Raw genomic sequence first — 21,576 nt, 5'->3', positions numbered from 1 at the left:
TAATAGATGATGGATATGTGAGAGAAATAGTAAGTCTAGAGGATAATATGGGGGAAAGATATGGAATAATGAACAAACAGCATCCAAAGTAAATCACAGTGAGACAAGCTGTCATGGGAGCTGAAAGAAAACCTGCTGGTGCTTTTTTGAAATATGGATGAATGTTAGAAAGATTTTCATGAATTATAGAGTTATAGGAATCAGCAGTCACTTGTTTTATAAGCTCTCACCTTGCTGACATTTACAGGTCTTTCCATCCACATGAAGGTGATATCTATCTATCTGTCTATCTATCCATCTATCTGATACCAAGATAAATAGTCTGTTTAGAAGAACAAAATAATAGGAAGGGCAGAAATCTAGTACTATTGTTTTTCTTTAAAACAAACACAGCAGTCTGTGTCTACTCAGAACTAAGCCCCACTGAGTTGAAAGGGACTTATTCCCTGGTAAATTAGTACAGGATTAATATTTGTTTAAGGAATAAAAACAAATGAATGACCTGAGATAGTCCTATAAACCTGGGCTGAGATATGGAGAAGACACGTTCCAAAGAGACAGCCTCTACTGGCAGCTGCCACACTTTAGAAACAAACTGCTCAAAGACTGGCATCAATTATATGTGCGATAGATATAAATTGGGAAAGGGGCTTTGTCAAGTGGTGGGCAGTTCAGTGTACTCTTTAACACAGCCCAACAGCGACTTCATAATAAGCCATTCTGGGCTATCCAACTTGATCTGTAGCTATCTGTGGCTGTCTCAACCTACCTTGGTCAATGCCTATATCCTTCCAAGTAGACCCATTTAGGTTCAGTCCCAATAAGCAATGCATCTCAAAATTCAGAAAAAGTGTGAAAACCAAAGGGTAACTATTCTAAACTATGTATTTAGTCCTGGAAGTGTGAATTGGGTTAATTCACTTTTAAAGGTGGACTGAACAAAATCCTTGAGCGTCCCAAGAACTTCTGTGAGCTTCTGCATACAGTGTTTGTGGTTGCCCACTGAACTATAGTTCTTCTCTTGATGTTTCAGTCTCTGATTATTCTAGTCCTCCTCAGCAAATTGCCCTCATCTTTCTGCTACCCTGGCACTGACTCTGGGTGGTGGCAAATTAGTGGAATGTTACAGTGGCCTCTCATCTGTATTTTCGGTTACCTAAAGCTTTCTCTACTATTGAGTCTGGGGTAGAGCAGCTTCTTGCAAGGTTGAATAAGGCCTACAGCAGATAACTCATCCATCCATAAATTTTTAATGCATTATGACAACATATGAGCAATCCGAAGGCAAAAATAGATTCCCTGCTGCTTTTATTAATCCATTCATTTTGTTTCCGTGACTATAATGCAAGAAGGTGAAAGAGATACTATTTGTCTAAAATGCCGACAATAAACCTTTGTCGAGAGTTAAAACAAGTGTTGTGTGTTGCTTTTGCCCTCTTTTAATAGACTCTTTGAATTTTGTACAAAATTCGCTTCTTATCGTCTCTTACATATTTCCTTTGCAAGACAGCTGATGTCTCCACATAATTATATCTTAGGATATTTTCAGATAGGAAGCTCTGGGTGCCATTGTTGAAGAATGGAAAAGGCTGTAAATAACATTTTTAGCTTTAAGGGATGAGAATGATGTAAATGTCATGTCAAGCACATATCTTATAAATGTAACTTTAGACTATTAATCGCTTCCTGTTGAAAAATGCAAAAACTTCCCATCACCTGTAAAATTAATCCTGGAACTTTCACTAGCTGAATTTGCCTCATATTTTGTAGGTACCATGTCAGACTGCAACTGGGAGGTACAATTTCTAAATCCCTGCACACAACCCCATACCCTATATGCAAGAAAAGACCTGCCGCAATCAAAATAATGTGCATCGTATACTCTTTTCTCCACCATTCTAGTTCTTTACTTGTAGGATTTTGCGGGTGATGTATTTGTTTTGAATGTTCATCTGAGGTGTCAAGTTGTCCACTATTCTGTCATCTTAGGAAAATTCCACCCCATGCCCTCCTAATTCTGTGACAGGTGTGGATCCAATTTAGGGCACAAAGAATTATGAGTCTTTTAGCTTTAAAGCTGTGTACACATTGAAATGAGTCACATATCACAGCAAGCCATGGTTTAGCATGAGGTGTAAGGTAAAGGACCCCTGGACGGTTAAGTCCAGTCAAAGGCGAATATGGGGTGCGGCGCTCATCTTGCTTTCAGGCCGAGGGAGCCATCATTTGTCCACAGACAGCTTTCCAGGTCATGTGGCCAGCAGGACTAAACCGCTTCTGGTGAAATGGAACACCATGACAGAAACCAGAGCGCATGGAAACGCCGTTTACCTTCCTGCCACAGCAGTACCTATTTATCTACTTGCACTGGTGTGCTTGAACCCTGCACAGCAGTTTAACTATGGTTTGCTTACTGTCAACAAACCACAGTCTGAAGTCATGGTTTGTTGGCAGTTTACAAACCTTGGTTTTTACTACGGTGTAGCATTATGTGTTAACTCTGTGCCCTTTCTTAACCATGGCTTGTTTGCCGACCTCACCACTGACACCCACCAAATGTCAAAGGCATGAAACAAGAGTACCTGGAACACAAAGCACACTTTGGAGAAACAAGCCATGGCCTGTTTGATCATCTGGGGACAACTCAAGGTTAAGCCATGGCTTAGCATTATGCATGAACACAGGTCACTTTATTATTCTTGGGCATTTGTGGCTCTCATCTGATATCACAGACTGTGTTATGTCATCCAGAGGCAAGAAAAGAATCTGGACCAGCCCCAGTAATGATAATGGGGCTCATAAATCCAGCAAAGTGGAGAAACAGATGAGAATGGACTCCTATCTCACCACCGTAAGGTCAATGCCAAACATGAGCAAAGGAATAACAGCTACAGGACCCCCTCTAACCTCAAAGAATAAGACTGCACAGAAGGCAGCTACAATCCAAGCTTCTTCCCCAACCCTAAAAAGCTGCAGCCCAGGTCACTCCCCGGAGGAGGAGGGATGCAGAGATACCATATTTTTTGCTCTATAAGACTCACTTTTTCCCTCCTAAAAAGTAAGGGGAAATGTGTGTGCATCTTATGGAGAGAATGCAGGCTGCACAGCTATCCCAGAAGCCGGAACAGCAAGAGGGATTGATGCTTTCACTGCGTAGCGATCCCTCTTGCTGTTCTGGCTTCTGAGATTCAGAATATTTTTTTTCTTGTTTTCCTCCTCCAAAAACTAGGTGCATCTTGTGGTCTGGTGCATCTTATAGAGCGAAAAATACGGTAATTTCCCGGACCAAGTCTCCTGCACCACCCGCAACTATATCACCCAACCTCTCCAAGAGGTTTGTTTTCTGCCTGTGGAAACTTTGATCCTTATATTGCAACAGCTAAATAACACAGACTGTGTTGCAAAACAGCTGCAAATGAACACAAGTGCAGCTGTTTGGGCAATGAAAATGGGCATTTATTTTGAGAGCTGCTGATATTGCGGGAATGGTGTAGTGCGGCCGTCATGACCACCTCTTGATTACTGCCTGAAAAGCATGACAGGGTTTTTGATATTCCTGCCAGAAGATCAGGAAATTCTGAAATTGCAACATTTGACCACAGTGCTATTTATTGTTAATTTTGATAGCGAGTCTAAATAACCCCACAGCCGCACTCGTGTTTTGCTTGTGCGCTGTCTGCCGTGATTGGTGACTCTAGTTCTCACTGTTTTGTTTTTGGATTTGCATTGCAAAAGCAATAAAGGCTTGAAAGAGAAGAATTTGCTAATTGCTATCTTAATGAGAGGCATTCGCAGAAAGTTAATTAGGTCATTCCCCTGAGCCACAGTAATTATGTTTGGGGGTTTCTTTAAGAAAAGAAAATCTTTACAAATGTCTGTCCTGTTGTTTGTCAAGGAAGAAGGCATCAGGTTCATTGCAGAGACCCCTTTTATCAGGGATAACAGTTGCCAAGCTGAGAAATCATTGTTAGAAATATGCTATTCAAGAAAATGAAATCAGACGTGCTACTAGTATATGCAGTGTTTATTCTCGAAAATTCAGCAGCTAGCAAGGCAATGATGGTGATTCAAGCAAATAATTATCAATGCTATATCTTAAAATTCAAGGTGCTGCAGTCCTATACCCACTCTCATGCGAATAAGTCCAAATGATGTTAGGATTTTCATCCACCCGCGCTGCTCCAGTACGTAGCACTATGTTGTTTATATCATGTGAGTTTCTGAGAGCGTGAGACAGGAAGTCTCAGTACTGTTGGGAAAGTTAGTTTCACTTCTGTGTGTGATGCTTTTTCTGTACTGATGCTGAGAGAGCACAGACATGCTGATGGATTCTTTGCATATAGACTGTAAAATAAAGTACAGTGGTACCTCGGGTTAAGTACTTAATTCGTTCCGGAGGTCCGTTCTTAACCTGAAGCTGTTCTTAACCTGAAGCACCACTTTAGCTAATGGGGCCTCCTGCTGTCGCTGCACCACCGGAGCATGATTTCTGTTCTCATCCTGAAGCAAAGTTCTTAACCTGAGGCACTATTTATGGGTTAGCGCAGTCTGTAACCTGAAGCGTGTGTAACCTGAAGCGTATGTAACCTGAAGTGTATGTAACCCGAGGTACCACTGTAGTTTAGAGCTACTGATTGACTCTTTCTTCTGCTATCAGATGCAAGAAGACGAGCGTGCTCCTCTCAGGAGAGAGGAGTCACTTATCACCAGCTTCTCTGGACTGAGGAAGATTTACAGCCAGAGAGTGACCCCCGGAGAGACGCCCCGGGGTCTTGGGAAGTTGGTGGTCTTCCTGGGCATTTTTCCCAACAATGAATTCATAGAATCTTAGAACTGGAAGGCACCCCAAGTGTCATCTAGTCCAATGCAGGAATCTCAGCTAAAGCATCCATAACAGATAGCCATCCAACCTCTGCTTTAAAAACTTTAAGGTAAGCAATGAGAGTCCCCAGTCTCCCGAGGAAGACCGTTCCACTGTCAAACAGCTCTCACTGTCTGAAAGTTTTTCCATATGTTTAGTCAGAATTTCCTTTCTTGTCACTTGAAGCCGTTGATTTGAGTCCTACTCTCCATTAGGATTTTGTTCATAGGCCCACATAGGTATGCACTGTAAAGGGCATATAGTACAAAACCTCAAGGACCTACTCACTCATCATTATACAGTTATACAGTTATACAGTTCTATCATTTTGCAAACTTTGATATAAAGAATTGGGGGAGGGGGAGTTGAATAATTGGCTTGATCAAACAGATGGGGAATAGGCTGCTAGTTTTCTCTCCTTGGGCTTTTCCACACTTCTGCTCGTCGCATGCCTAGGATGCCCAGGTCTGAGCAGTTTTCAGTTTCTCACACGATTTCTAGGCAGTTTTGCACCTGCCCCACAGCTTTCCCCTGGAAAACACACTCTTTGCAGCTGAATCAGAACAAACAGCAGTCCCCATAAAACTGGATTGTTTTGATTCAGGGGTAAAAAGTGTGTTTTCCCTGGGTGAAAGCGGCAGGGCAAACTGAGGTGTGGATGAGACATCTCTCTCTCACACACACACACACACACACAGAGAGAGAGAGAGAGAGAGAGAGAGAGAGAGAGAGAGAGAGAGAGAGATGTTAAAGTGGTTTTCTTCCATGTCGTCTGGTAACAAGGCTGATTTTAGACACAACTTGCATATTTTTATTAAAAGTTCAATGTAGGGATATCGCGGAGTGGGGAGTGGGGTCCGGAGAGAGCACACTTCCCCACCAGCAGGCTGCCACGTCTGCCTGCACGTGTGACCCTGGGCTGCAGGAAAAACTCCCCCTCAGACAAGCCATGGCTGTCTGGAACATCGTTTCCTAAGTCTGACCTTTTGCGGTCTCAGCAGTCAGCGGTGTCCTGTCTGTAACCCTTTTCCATGAGACTTTTGTCTCCTACGTCATACATTGAGCAAGGGGGAAATGACGCTGTGGAACAGGTGCCAAAATAGCTTCGTACCACCCCATGATTTCGGGACGGAAGATGTGTAAAGGTCACAGCCCAAAAATGTATTTGCCTAGCTTGCATGTTTGTCTCAATAAAAGGAGGCTCCACAGGAATGGTGGTAGCTTGCTCGCTCGCTCGCTTCAGACCACCTGTGCGCAGCTCACATCATGATCAACACCTGTATTGGGCCTTCACTTCAGTTCATTTTTTTCCCTTTCAAGCTGAGACAGGTTGATGGTGCCTGATTTAGGTATTTGAACTGTGAACGTGATATTGGACAGTATTTCAACAGCTGGAATGCTGTGGCATTTCATATTTAATGGTATTGACCATTTAATGTTTGATAGCCACTGACGATCAAAAGAATAACCAGATGCCAACAAGAACTCACATTTGGAGATAAGATTTCATATTCATAATATAAATTAAGGTTTTAAAATTCACATTCAAAACCAGAATGGCAAAATTGGGGAGTCAGGCAATGTTTGAAGAGTCCTAGATCATTGTTTCAGCTCTAGAACAGAAGTACACAGATTACCCTTCTGATGTTTAAAAGCTCACCCCATGTTTTCCTAGAAGAACCTGTGGCTCTTCAAATGTTGTTGGACTCCAACTTTAATCATCAACCTCAGCTAGAATAGCAAAGAGTCAGGGATGATGGGATCTGTACTCTTAACAACATCTGGAAGATCATGAGCTCCTCAATGCTGTTCTAAGATTTCAATCACAAACCTTCTTTCCCAGCCTTGTCACCTTAGATCCCTAAAATAGGAAAACCAGGAACTGAACCATAGGGCTTTATGATGCAAAACATGTGCTCTACAACTAGAAGACAAGTATGAAATGATGCTATGAAATTTATAGTTCTTTGCTCCTGTTTCTCCTTCCAAATAGGGAAGCTTTTGTGGCACAACACATTTTGTTTTTTGTTTCCCCATATTTCTACATGCAAAATGTTGTCACATTCTTGTATAAACTCTCTTCAGCAAATCCTTAGAGAACCAAACACCTTTTTGCAGTTGAAACCATGCCCAGAATTTCTTCCTCTTTATATTCAGAGCAATGTAATGTTTCCATTTCGCCAAGAATGCTGTACATAATTACACCTGGATTATTTGTATGCCATGAAGATTTTTATAAAGCTTCATTTGCTAGGGTTACCAACCAATGCCCTTGTGTATTTTATCCATCTACTCCCACTGTCCTGGAGCTATTCATAAAAGTGATGGCATTTCTCATGGCCTTTGTGATTCCTGATAGAACCACATTGTAGGAAGGTGAAGCTGGTGAGAATGGAAGAGGAATTTCTGGAGAGTCTTGGGACCAAACAACACTTGACATGGAATGCAAAGCTTGCACTTGTGTCGAGAAGCAGCAGCAACAGCTACCTGAGATGCCCAGTCTTGATTATGACCATGGCAGCGGTGTGTTTAAGAAAAATCCTGGTCAGCTGCTGTTTGCTTGATTCAAACATATTTGGATATCCAACAAGGGTGTAAGGGATAGGACTAGATTTCGTTCAATACTCCAGGTTCAGTGTCATACTTGCAGGTGTGAGGGTATTGGCGGCGAGCCTTCGGCTTGAGTGGTTGTTGTTGTTTAGTCGTTTAGTCATGTCCGACTCTTCATGACACCAGGAACCAGAGCACACCAGTATTGCACTCCAAGTATTGGAGCCTCAGCTTCAGAATCTGTCCTTCCAGGTAGCACTCAGGGCTGATTTCCTTCAGAATGGATAGGTTTGATCTTCTTGCAGTCCATGGGACTCTCAAGAGTCTCCTCAAGCACCATAATACAAAAGCATCAATTCTTCGGTGATCAGCCTTCTTTATGGTCCAGAACCTTGTTTGGGGGATGGGAGGTGTGGCCATCACCTGCCCCTCCATACTAAAGGGTATTCTGTTAAAGCAGGCATGACCAAACTTGGCCCTCCAGCTGTTTGGGGACTACAATTCCCATCATCCCTGACCACTGGTCCTGTTAGCTAGGGTGATGGGAGTTGTAGTCCCAAAACAGCTGGAGGGCCAAGTTTGGCCATGCCTGTGTGAAAGGAATCCGGGGGTCGTGGTTCCTGTCCGAAGCCCGGGTGGAGGCTAGGGCCATGGCACAACCTTCTGGTGACCGGGGGGGGGGAGCTTCAAGTTGATGTGCATCAACAGGGCTCCCCCTACTGGTGCTTAACCCTTGTGAGACTTCCTGCAGGCGGGCAGGAGTCAGATATAGTCGGTTCAATTCCAGTGCCTAAGCCAATACTGCTCACATTCTGTAACCAATAAAGTTGTGGCCTAAATTTTGCCCATTAACCTAAAATATGGTGTCCACGTGTTATTATTCAACATAAGGGGGAGGCTTCGGGGTCTTGACATGCAATAGTAGTAGCCCTTGCAGCTGGCTGTGCAGGGCTCCAACTGCTGGGCGCAGTGAAATTGTTTCACCTGTGCCTTGACGAAGGGGAGCCATTCCGGGCCACAACCACTACCCACCTGGAATACCAGTGCGTGGTCCCAATGTAAAAGGGCTGCCCACGTTTTCTGGTGTTTTAAAAAAGGTAAAGCTAAAGGGACCCCTGACCATTAGGTCCAGTCATGACCGACTCTGGGGTTGCGACACTCATCTCGCTTTATTGGCCGAGGGAGCCAGCATACAGCTTCCGGGTCACGTGGCCAGCATGACTCAGCCGCTTCTGGCGAACCAGAGCAGCGCACAGAAACGCCGTTTACCTTCCCGCCAGAGTGGTACCTATTTATCTACTTGCACTTTGACGTGTTTTCGAACTGCTAGGTTGGCAGGAGCAGGGACCGAGCAACGGGAGCTCACCCCATTGCGGGGAATCGAACCGCCGACCTTCTGATCAGCAAGTCCTAGGCTCTGTGGTTTAACCCACAGCGCCACCCGCGTCCCACAATGTTTTTTTTTAAACGCACAAAAAAAGACACAATGGAAAGCCACACGTTTCAAATGATGTAAAATGCCTCTCCAAAATGCCTCTTGTTCGACACAGAAGAAAAACTGCCTTAGTAGCACTCATTTGTGCCTGTGATTCATGCAATCCATCTGGGGAAAAGCACACAGAAGCCTTGTCTTGCACCCATCAGGCTCCACAATGGCCATTTTTTTATGCTGCCTTTGAACAAAAGGCTTCAGACAACAACAGCTACTATTATTTATTGCAATTTGTTTCTATGAGCAAATTATCTGCGTTACACATTGTCTAATCTCCTTGTCAAATAGCACAATCCAATATTCCCCGGGGGGAATATAAGGAAGACCTAACCTAATTCTGAGCACATTTACTTGGAAGCGAAGCTCATTAATTTCATTAGACCTTACAATGAAAGGCTTATACCAGGCACTTGCATTGGAGATCAAAGCCCTGTCTGAGAGAAGAGAGTCGCCACTCATGCAAATGGCAAATGTAGCCTTAATAAGAATAAGAACACACAAATTATTCCCCAGTAACTTTTCAGGTAAACTTTGTTTTCTGGGTGTCTTGAATTCCTTTGGTGATGAGCTGAAATCCAGCAGAGTAAAGGTTGTTCCCATTACTGCAATTGTTTTCCAGGAAACGTCCAACTGTTGCATCGTTCCCTGGTCCTGAATGGGGTAACTGTGCCCCTGAAGGACCAGGTGCGCAGCCTGGGAGTCATTTTGGACTCACAGCTGTCCATGGAGGCGCAGGTCAATTCTGTGTCCAGGGCAGCCGTCTACCAGCTCCACCTGGTACACAGGCTAAGACCCTACCTGCCCGCGGACTGTCTCGCCAGAGTGGTGCATGCTCTAGTTATCTCCCGCTTGGACTACTGCAATGCACTCTACGTGGGGGGGTACCTTTGAAGGTGACCCAGAAACTGCAATTAATCCAGAATGCGGCAGTTACACTGGTGACTGGGAGTGGCCGCCGGGACCACATAACACCGGTTCTGAGAGATCTGCATTGGCTCATAGTACATTTCCGAGCACAATTCAGAGTGTTGGTGCTGACCTTTAAAGCCCTAAATGGCCTCGGTCCTGTATACCTGAAGGAGCGTCTCCACCCCCATCGTTCAGCCCGGACACTGAGATCCAGCGCTGGAGGCCTTCTGGCGGTTCCCTCATTGCGAGAAGTGAGGTTACAGGGAACCAGACAGAGGGCCTTCTCGGTAGTGGCGCCCACCCCGTGGATCACCCTCCCTTCAGATGTGAAGGAAATAAGCAGCTATCCTATTTTAAAAAGACATCTGAAGGCAGCCCTGTTCAGGGAAGTTTTTAATATTTAACGCTGTACTGTTTTTAACACTTGATTGGGAGCCTCCCAGAGTGGCTGGGGAAACTCAGCCAGATGGGCGGGGTATAAATAAATTATTATTATTATTATTATTATTATTATTATTATTATTATTATTATTCCTTTTCACTCAGCTATTTATGGAAGAGGAGCCCTGCCGGTGGAATAGCTGACAACCCTTGTTGTTTTGTGAACAAATAAGCTATAAGGACTCCTGTGCAATGGAAGGCTTGCTGAGATTCACTAAGCAGGCAAAGGTGAAATGGAAGGAATAAATGGATTCTACTCAATGCAGAATCAATTTCCTACATTGGTTTTCTTGTTAATTGAGTTTTTAGCAGCAAGAAAGCTGAAAGAAGAAAAAACGGAATAGGAAATTTTAATCTGAGTTTATTACAGATATATTAAGCAGAGAACACTAAGCCTTTGAAAAAGTACCAAAAATAATTCCTTTTTTATACAGAAAAAAAGCACCTCTCTTTCCTCCCCCAACATCGTTCCCACTTCATTATATAAAACACTTTGCATTGGATTATGCACCATTTTTGGTGGTGAAAGTACTGCCAAACACACCAGGAGACTTTTTCTCTGATTAGTGTGATAGGGGAGGGTGGGGTGGGGAGAATATCTGTTTCCATAGCAAATACTAAACTTGCTGCGCTGCTGTACCGTTCTGTCAGTATTGGGATTATATAAGAACCTGAAGCATAAAGGTTGAGCAATACACTGGAATCATTAAACCCCGTCTGTGAATTGGAATAATGATGGCTTTTTGTCATTATGGAATTTAAGTTGCGCAAACCCCCTTCGTAAGGAGTTGACATCGCACGGTAAAGCTATTCCAGGCCTCAGCTGCTTCAAATTACAGCTGTTGGTTGGGGTTCTTTATAGTATTGTTTCAGTCTTCTATGGAAAAAAACCTCCCTGTATATTGAAAACTAGTATTTCGGGGGAGCAACCTAGACTAGGTTACTGCCCTTTCCCTTGATACCAAGTTTCTCTCTCTCTCTCTCTCTCTCTCTCTCTCTCTCACACACACACACACACACACACACACTCCTGCTTTCTTTCAGATTTCTTTTAAAAACTGCTTTATTCAGACAAGCCATTCAAACCATATCTATGGTGCTGGAGCTGTCCATATATCAAGTGCTGAAAAATTGTGGTAAACTGCTGCAACTCAGTGCATCATAAATCTGCCCTGCTTTTAAAAAAGGCAGGAAGACAGAACACCCTTTATGTCAGCAGATATTGGCCATAGTTCTTAAGTGCAAGTGTTACCAACACAGCACCCACAGAGGCCTTCCTCAGTGCCCAGAGGGTCCCCCTTCCCTTGGTAGTGGTGATCAGGACAGGTGGGTTTGAAAATATGCCCGCACGTCCCAAAAAAGTAGGCAACCCTTGCTTTAGTATGTTGGCTTTCATTTCTGGATGTAAATTGAGAAGCTTTTCAAAACAAAACAAAAAACTGTGTTGTGCATTGTTGAAAAGAAAAGTCACACACTTAACTACAGCGGTACCTCAGGTTAAGAACCTAATTCGTTAACCTGAAACTGTTCTTAACCTGAAGCACCACTTTAGCTAATGGGGCCTCCCACTGCTGCTGCGCCGCCGGAGCACGGTTTCTGTTCTTATCCTGAAGCAAAATTCTTAACCCAAGGTACAATTTCTGGGTTAGCGGAGTCTGTAACCTGAAGCGTATGTAACCCGAGGTACCACTGTATATTACACAGGTAGAGTTGCCCTTTAACAGACTTATGCCAGACAGGAATTACCGTACTTTTCCGTGTGTAAGACTATGTTTTTTTCTTTAAAAATCATGCTAAAAAGTGGGGGTTGTCTTATACATGAGTACTGCGTAGAATGAACATTTGATTGGTTGCTGCTGAGGCTGTCAGTGGCTATTGTGCATGTTATTGGTTGCTTCGTCAATGGGTGGTGTTGACTGGCTGATGTTCTGGCAGTTGTGCGAGCGATTGGCAGCTTCTGCCAGCGATGAGACAGACGGGAGGTGGATTATGCGACACATGTGGATGAGCGATTTTCAGCAATCCCCCCTAAAAAAGCTCAACTAACCCTGGATAATCCCCCCAAAACATTCAACAACTCTGTGCCATCTCCCCCCATTTTCTTAAATCTGCGTCCCCAAATATAGGGGGCATCCTATACATGGGGGCATCTTATAGGCAGAAAAATATGGTAAGCATATAGTTTTGGATTAGACTGAATGGTTTGGCATGTAGGTTTCCAGAGACCGGCTTCTTATGTTGTTCACTTACTTCACTACATTCCTGGCAGCAGCACCTTAGCTCTTTATGTACAACGTGTTACTATAAGTACTATAAGTAAGATAACACCTCGTTGGACTATATAACACATGACATGACAATCTGACCTATATAACACATAAAGTGATGCTCCGTGGCTTGTTGTTCTTCCCAAACTGTAGTGACACTTGTGCTCTTATATAATGCCTTTTTTTGTGGGGTATCTGGGCTTTGAACAGGCTGTTTCCCTTGCACAAACCAGAGGTGCCAATTCCTAGGGGCAGAGGTATGTTCGGCCCCCTCAATATCTGCTGGCAGGTGACTGGGCCCCCTCAAAGTTGAGGGGGGCAGAGGAGGTCAAACGTGGAGCTGAGTGTGGTGCAGTTCAGTGACCGGCTCCTGGGCGCATGACATCGCACACGTCATACGTCGCGCACATGGCATCTGTGCCGGGCCTCCCCCCCCCAAAAAAAACCTGGGCCGCAATACAGCGCTTCTGTACACAGCTTACATGGACAATAGACTATGTCTGTTCTTTATTAACCATTTGCACTAATTAGTTTGTGCAGTGGTTATACAACATCGTGGTTTGCTTGGGCAGCATTCTTCTTCCCATTAACTATCCACTCCCCCTATGTTATTCTGTGCATTTCCCTGTAACATTCCTGACTGCAAAATGTCTTTTTTCAAAAGTAAATTTGTTGTGCCAAGGGTGAGAGGGCACCTTGTTGTTGTTGTTTAGTCGTTTAGTCGTGTCCAACTCTTCATGATCCCATGGACCAGAGCACATCAGGCACTCCTGTCTTCCACTGCCTCCCACAGTTTGGGCAAATTCATGCTGGTAGCTTCGAGAACACTGTCTAACCATCTCATCCTCTGTCGTCCCCTTCTCCTTCTGCCCTCCATCTTTCCCAGCATCAGGGTCTTTTCCAGGGAGTCTTCTCTTCTCATGAGGTGGCCAAAGTATTGGAGCCTCAGCTTCAGAATCTGTCCTTCCAGTGAGCACTCAGGGCTGATTTCCTTCAGAATGGATAGGTTTGATCTTCTTGCAGTCCATGGGACTCTCAAGAGTCTCCTCCAGCACCATAATTCAAAAGCATCAATTCTTCGGCGATCAGCCTTCTTTATGGTCCAGCTCTCACTTCCATACATCACTACTGGGAAAACCATAGCTTTAACTATACGGACCTTTGTTGGCAAGGTGATGTTTCTGCTTTTTAAGATGCTTTCTACGTTCGTCATCGCTTTTCTCCCAAGAAGCAGGCGTCTTTTAATTTCGTGGCTGCTGTCACCACCTGCAGTGATCATGGAGCCCAAGAAAGTAAAATCTCTCACTGCCTCCATTTCTTCCCCTTCTATTTGCCAGGAGGTGATGTGCAAACTTAAAATTCTGATGTGCATTTGAGCCCCTCCTACAAAAGAATGATAGCCTGGAGGCCGCCAAGTCTTCCATTCAAAGGTTTGTCTGCTGATTTCCAATAAAAATGTGAACATCGGCCAACCTCTGACATTCACAGGCATATGTACTTCGCCTCTCTGCCCAGTGTCCATAGATTTTGTGCCTGAAATTGCATTTCCTTCCACATGCATAAGCCCTTCCCTTCCTCACCTGAAACCATATTTCCCTCCTGCTTCCTGTTAGGGTCATGTTGCCACAATAGGCACAATAACTACCAGCATTACTCTCAGCAGAGGTCAGTAACTAAGCACAACAGCTCATTTTTTTAAGCAGAACTGTTTCTCAGTCAGAGTTGCATGGTGTCCCAGTCACTTCACAAGTATGTGTGAAAGAACGAGAGAGTAGAAGCATAATGCGTTGCGACTGGAGAATACTTGGAAGCATCGCCATGACCAAACAAGACACAAAGTAGTCTGCTACCAGCCTTTTGCCTTTTTAAAAACATCCCTCTTTTTAAAGGACGCCCCCTCCCCTTCACCTCTTTTTAATAACATTTCTCCACACCAAGGGAAATTTACTTTCATCCACGAACACTGGATGAACAGGACAATTGACTTAGCGCAAAGCAAGGTCTCCTACCACATTCTTGCTTGGTTATCGACATTAATGCAAATGTGTGTGTGTGTGTGAGTGTGTGTGTGTGTGTGTGTGTGTGTTGCCATGCCATCTAACTTGTGTGGAAAGCTGGAAACTCATAGAGTAGTAAGGCTCCCCCCCATCACAATTTGGTAAAGTATTACTAATAAAATTCACAGCTGATGACAGTTAGTGGGGACCCAGTACCCCACAAACAACATAATATTTTGGCTAGACCAAGTCTTTTAAGGAACTGCTTGTATTTTTCTCTGTGTCACTTTTAGGCCTTAAGTTCCAATTTCTGTTTCAAGTATGGTTAGTGCTATTTAGGAAAAATAATAATATTTGCAGTTATTTTTGAGGCATTTTTATTATTTCAGTGTGCTATTGTGTTGTTGTGCTTGAGGGTTTGTTTTTGTTTATAGCAAGAAACTATAGCCTTTTTGACAGGGACGCGGGTGGCGCTGTGGGTAAAACTTCAGCGCCTAGGGCTTGCCGATCGAAAGGTCGGCGGTTCGAATCCCCGCGGCGGGGTGCGCTCCCGTTGCTCGGTCCCAGCGCCTGCCAACCTAGCAGTTCGAAAGCACCCCCAGGTGCAAGTAGATAAATAGGGACCGCTTACTGGCGGGAAGGTAAATGGTGTTTCCGTGTGCTGCGCTGGCTCGCCAGATGCAGCTTTGTCACACTGGCCACGTGACCCGGAAGTGTCTTCGGACAGCGCTGGCCCCCGGCCTCTTAAGTGAGATGGGCGCACAACCCTAGAGTCTGTCAAGACTGGCCCGTACGGGCAGGGGTACCTTTACCTTTACCTTTACTATAGCCTTTTTAATGAAAAGGTGAGATAGAAATACACTTAATAATCCTTGGTGATGTCAGTCTAAGTCCGTTGATTTCAATGGGCAGTGTGATTCCAATTTATGATTGATATTGGATTAGCGATGGTGGTGGTGACAACAGCGACGGGAAACAGAGTTGTGATAACACACTGCAGCAACAGAGGAATGAGAAGGTCGTCATTCCATAGCAACAAAACTGATCAGTAACTAAGGATGCAGCAAAAGCAAGCACAACATCCCTTGAAGCCAGCCACAGTTATCTCTATTACTGCACCTTATCGTACCTTTAAGAAGCAGACAAATTTCCTCATATTCCCCACATATTAGGGCAGCCCAATACATTTTGCCAACTGAAGAGAAAGAGAAGATGTTGCCTCCCTCATTCCAGACACAGAACCAACTGAACTAGCAGCTGAGTTTTATTTTAGACAACATCCCCTTCCTGAGGGTAGCTGGCTAGCCTAGGGAGTGAAGAACAGGCCGCCTGCCTACTTAAACTGCCCCGGACAGTGCCAAAACAGTCCTAAAGGCGAGCAAAATCTGGTGAGCTGCTAAGTTCTGATCCACATATTAGCCCGAGAACAGCAAATCAGTTTACTTTTCTATAAGAATTTCTGAATTCAGTTTGCAAATCAGTTTGCTTTTCTATAAGAAATTGGAATTCCTCCAGCATTCTTCCTCCTAATCCTTCATTATCTAGGCTGAGGCTTAAATGGTGACTTGTGGCTATAACAAGACCTTTCTGCAACACACTGAATTTCAAAAATATTCTACAGGAGTTTTTTTCAGGGGGGTGTCAGTGATTTTCTTTCTGGCTCCCTCATCACCTTTGGCTGCCCAGTTTCATTTGTCATTTTCACCTTTCTCCAGGCAAAGTTGGACGAAGAAGAACTTAAGTAATACAGGAAAGGTCTCCCCTGCCGTCCAGTCAGAAATAGAAAGTATCAGAAGTATCGCCAGAGAGACTCCCATTAGTCTCCATCACAGAACTATTAAGTCTGTGCAGCTCCTGGAATTCAGATGGTCTGGCTTTTCTGAACTTTCCCTCGCTTAGAAATGGATGTGCAGGACAATGTTGAAGGTCAAGACTGAAGCACACAGTGACTGAGAAAACAGGCAGGTAGCAAAAGCCTGCATCACTATAGCTGCACCAGAGAAGCTGGGAGAGGATGGATGAAGTGCTCCTTGTGTAACCCCATCGACATCGCCTTTACATAAGCACTTGGAGACCTGATTGACCTTCTTACTTATATCCTGACTCCTGAATCAGCCGCCAGCAACATCTGTGGAAACCTTTTAAGGACCTGAGAGTTGAGGGTGCAGGGAGGGCACTGAGAAATCGCCAAGAGCAGAGAAGTATTATAAAATATTTAGTGTTTCTAAATTAGTCTTGAGGGTGTTCCTGGGGGCAGGAAGGGACAAGATGAACTTGCTGAAGTCACGATCTCAGCAATTCATATCTACTGGTTCTCCAAGTGGCCCTATTTACCTCTGAAGTCACTATTTTTCTGGAAACTGACCTGGTTATGAGTCGGGGAGATTTTGGAGGCATCGTTGTTGTTTTTCTATTTAAAAACCATCATTTTATTGTATGTACCAGAGCTGTCAATTTTCAGGTTCCATTCACTTCCCATCTCTAGAGCAGGGGTAGCTAACCTCACCTCAGGGGCTTGATCTTCCCACCTACCCATTTGTTCTGCCCTTTCCAGACCCCACCAATTTTGGCAAAAAGAAAGAAAGAAAATAATAATAATAATAATAATAATAATAATAATAATAATAATAATTTATTTATATGCCACCCTTCCAATTGGGTTACCCCAGCAATGCCAGGCGGCTTCCAACAAATTAAAACACAGGAAGACATCAGACATTAAAAACCTCCCTATGTAGGGCTGCCTTCTAAAAGTTGTTTATTTCCTTGACATCTGGTGGGAGGGTGTTCCACAGGGCAGGCGCCACTACTGAGAAGGCCCTCTGCCTGGTTCCCTGTAACCTCGCAGTGGGGGGACTGCCAGAAGGCCCTCAGAGCTGGACATCAGTGTCAGGGCTGAACGATGGGGATGGAGACGCCCCTTCGGGTATACTGGGCTGAGACCATTTAGGGCTTTAGAGGTCAGCACCAACACTTTGAATTGTGCTTGGAAGCATACTGGGAGCCAATATAGATCCAATGTAAACACAACTGTGGGTTGGGTGGAAAGATTTAAATCTCTCCACTGGATAGGGATGTAAACTGCCCTCTCCTCCCCTCCCCCCCCATCATGAGATCAGTCATTGGATGATAAGGGAACAGGTGATAAATGTCATCTGTATGCCTACCACATATGGAAATGGATCGCTAGGTGGGAGTGTCTGTCCTCTGTTAAACTGAGTCTCTGGCTCTTGCTAAATTATCTTGGATGTTACCAGTATAAATAGTAGTGCTCATCTTAGACATGACCTCTTTAAAATTCACTGTAATTCAGAATAAAGCAGTTGCTTCCTCATTCCAAGGCAACAGAATCATGACCATGTTTACAACCATAGTAAAATGCACTGAATGCTGAACTGCCAGCAGGGTGTCTTCTGTTTTACAGAGGATTTCAGGGACAGAACAGTCGGAGTTCAGTGCTGTCATGCTTTAAACTAGTCCGGCTCATGTGTCTTTAATAGCGGCCTGATTTAATAGCAGGAATTTAAGAGACAAAAGTTCTTTTCCTGGCATGATGGAGGTGCTTAATTTCAAGGAGCAAGGTGCTGTAAAAGACCCAGGAGCGAGACCGGTGAAAGGAAATGGCATGGTAGATAAGGCAGGTGGGAATCAGAGAGGACCTTAGCAGATAACTCCATTTGTAGGTGAATATTACGATACGATACGATACGATACGATATCTTTATTGTCATTGTCCCTTGCGGAACAATGAAATTGAAAACTACATAAAACTACATTAAAACTACATAAAACTACCAGAAAACTACATAAAAGCTACATAAAACTGCTACAAAACTACATAAAACATTCAAAACCCCCTAAAAACTCTAAAACCCCATTTTAAAAAACACTATACTACAGAGACCCCTTATGCTGCATTTAGAACCAGAATTGCATTAGCGTAGAAACTGTTTTTCAGGTGGCTAGTCCTGGCCTTTATAACCCTATACCTTCTTCCAGAAGGCAGAAGCTGAAAGAGATCATTTCCGGGGTGCGTACTATCATGTGCTATCTCTGCCGCTTTCTTATGGCACCTGGCAGCATAGATTTGATCTAAGGTGGGAAGAGTGCACCCAATAATTCTCTCTGCAGTCTTTACAACCCTGGATAGCATTGTTTTTTCCCTGGCCGTGCAGCTCCCAAACCACACGCACAGACCATAAGTTAGTACGCTCTCCACAGTGCAATGGTAGAATGCCATCAACAGGTCCTTTGAGAGATTGTTTTTCCGGAGGATTCTCAGAAAATATAACCTCTGCTGTGCTCTCTTCACCAATATTGGGAGAATATGTGATGTATGAGCCAGAGACAACTGGAACCCTAAAACACAATTCAGCCTAAGTCCCCACCTCATTTTAGTATGCCTCTGTGGCCGTCTTTTCATGTTACATTAGACTTACTTTTTCGTCTTCATTTTTACCAGGCCCTCTTTCCTCCCAAAAAATAAATAAAAGGAAAGCAATGCAGCTCACAAAAATAAACATTAAAAACAAAGATAACAACATGGATAAAACAACCTAAAATGCATAATTAATATAGGTGTATAAAAAAACAGATCTGACTCCATGCACTTCCAGTGCCCAGAAGTGGAGATTTTGAGTTATATCCAGTCTCAGTCCTACGCAGTGTAGACCTATTGAAGTTAAGTGATGTGAATAATTTGGATCCATTAATTTCGATAAGTTGACTCAGAAAAGGACATAGCTGAATTCAACTCTTTCTTCCCTTCTCTCTTTGTAGCAACTGCCTGTAAGTGGGTGGTACTCTTCACACCTAAATCTCTCTCTCTCTCTTTTGCCCATGGAGGACCTCTGCCTGCTATATTGTGGCCGTTCAGATATTTAAATAATCTCCAGATCCGAGATGATAGAAATGCATCTGCTCCACCTGCTCCTGTTATGCAAAACATTTCGCACATCTGGACCTCAAAAGCATCCTTAAATGAGATTGGCACTAGAGGGAGTAGTAGCTACAATTTTTATATCATTTAACTTTTAAATTTCCCCCTCATCCTTCTCTGTGTCACAGCTTGCTCTTGTTCTGTCACATGCACACATTCTCTGTCTGTCTGTCTGTCTGTCTGTCTGTCTGTCTGTCTCTCACTCATTCACACACACACCCCAACCCCACAATGTGCACCAGGCTATCAGACTAGCAAACAAAGCACAGATCTTTCCATTCAATGGATAACCGCAGCTCCAACGCCACTTCTGACAGCTTAATTGCAGGCTTTAACTAAGCAACCTCTGGGCACTTGAAGTAAGTCCTGCAGCTAGGGCTGGATATTGACGTTTCTAATCTATAAGGATTTCTCACTATTGCACAAATATGGCAATCAGTTAATGAGTTGTGTGTCGTTGCTCTTTCCGGAATAGCCAGAATAAATTACTGTTATGTCAACGACACCATTTGCCTTGCAGCAGTGGTAAATTGAAATAACAATTAATGCGCAAGGGGAGCAATTTGGTTGGTCTTCTTTAAAAAATATCAGCCTTTTGAAAAGCCAGGAAATGGAGAGCCTGGTCAATGTAGGGGTGCCCCTAAAAATGGCACAAAGGTTCAAAGGGGAGGAGCTAAAAAAAATCAAATCCCCCCCCTCGCTCAAATGAAGTCTGACTTCAACCCTGGATTGGTTGTAAGTTAAGAGGATAAGAAGAAGAGAAGAGTTTGGATTTGATATCCCACTTTATCACTACCCGAAGGAGTCTCAAAGCGGCTAACATTCTCCTTTCCCTTCCTCCCCCACAACAAACATTCTGTGAGGTGAGTGAGGGCTGAGAGACTTCAGAGAAGTGTGACTAGCCCAAGGTCACCCAGCAGCTGCATATGGAGAAGTGGAGATGCGAACGCGGTTTACCAGATTACTAGTCCACCGCTCTTAACCACTACACCACAGCAGGTTGGGGGGTTGACTGAGGGCAAACTGAGGTTGGTGGTGCCCCTGTCGACCAGCCTCTATTGACTTCTGCTTCTATCCACCTTCCTTTGTGGGGGGCAGCCTTATCTTTAGAGATGGGGGGTGATTTCAATTCAGTTGTCATTCTTACTTCCTAAACCAATACACAAACTGGAACATAAAAGATAAAGGACCCCTGACAGTTAAGTCCAGTCGCAAACGACTCCGGCGTTGCGGCGCTCATCTCGCTTTACAGGCCGAGGGAGCCGGCGTTTGTCCGCAGACAGTTTTCCCGGGTCATGTGGCCAGCATGACTAAGCCGCTTCTGGTGTAATGGAACACCGAAACCAGAGCAGCGCATGGAAACACCGTTTAACTTCCCGCCAGAGCAGTACCTCTTTATCTACTTGCACTTTTTGGCGTGCTTTCAAACTGCTAGTTTGGCAGGAGCTGGGACTGAGCAACGGGAGCTCACCTCGTCACAGGGATTCGAACCGCCGACCTTCTGATCAGCAAGCCCAAGAGGCTCAGTGGTTTAGACCACAGCGCCACATAGCTACCCTTTTAAACTCCCACCTCTGTGAATTTTGCAATGTAATTCTCCAGCCAAGTAATGTGTACAAACATGCATATACTGGAGGAAAGTGTTTGTGAAAATGTGTTATCTTAGAGGAAGTTGCTCTGCAGAAATGTCATGTTGGGCAAAATTGCATACCAAAAAAAATGTGTATATTAGGAGAAATTCATACAAAGGTGCTGTTGAATTTTCAGGAGAAATGCTTTCATATTCCGAAGAATGAACTGTTTCTGTTGCATCACAGAACAGACTTCTATGCAAGTTTTGTCTCTGGTGACCACAGAATTTTATTTTTCAGTGCTGTTGCCCCTATTCACCCACTGGGTCTGTTTGACATAGTATGCCTTCATTAGCCCCTAACCCTGCCCCATGCTGCCCTTTGCTTATTTTCACTTTAAGCTGTTCTACTTTGTTTAAAACTGTTGCTGGGAGGGAAATCCCTTTTCCTCCCCCATGACAAGAAAGTTATTGACATGCCAAGGAAGATAGATGCAATGGCCAAGAGCAGGAACAGAAAAGATCCCGCCATGGATGCTAAGAGGAAATG

Source organism: Podarcis filfolensis (assembly GCF_964270895.1).
Source record: "Podarcis filfolensis genome assembly, chromosome: 9".
NCBI lineage: Eukaryota > Metazoa > Chordata > Lepidosauria > Squamata > Lacertidae > Podarcis > Podarcis filfolensis.
The sequence above is the reverse complement of the archived record's forward strand: the minus strand, read 5'-3'. Positions refer to the sequence as shown.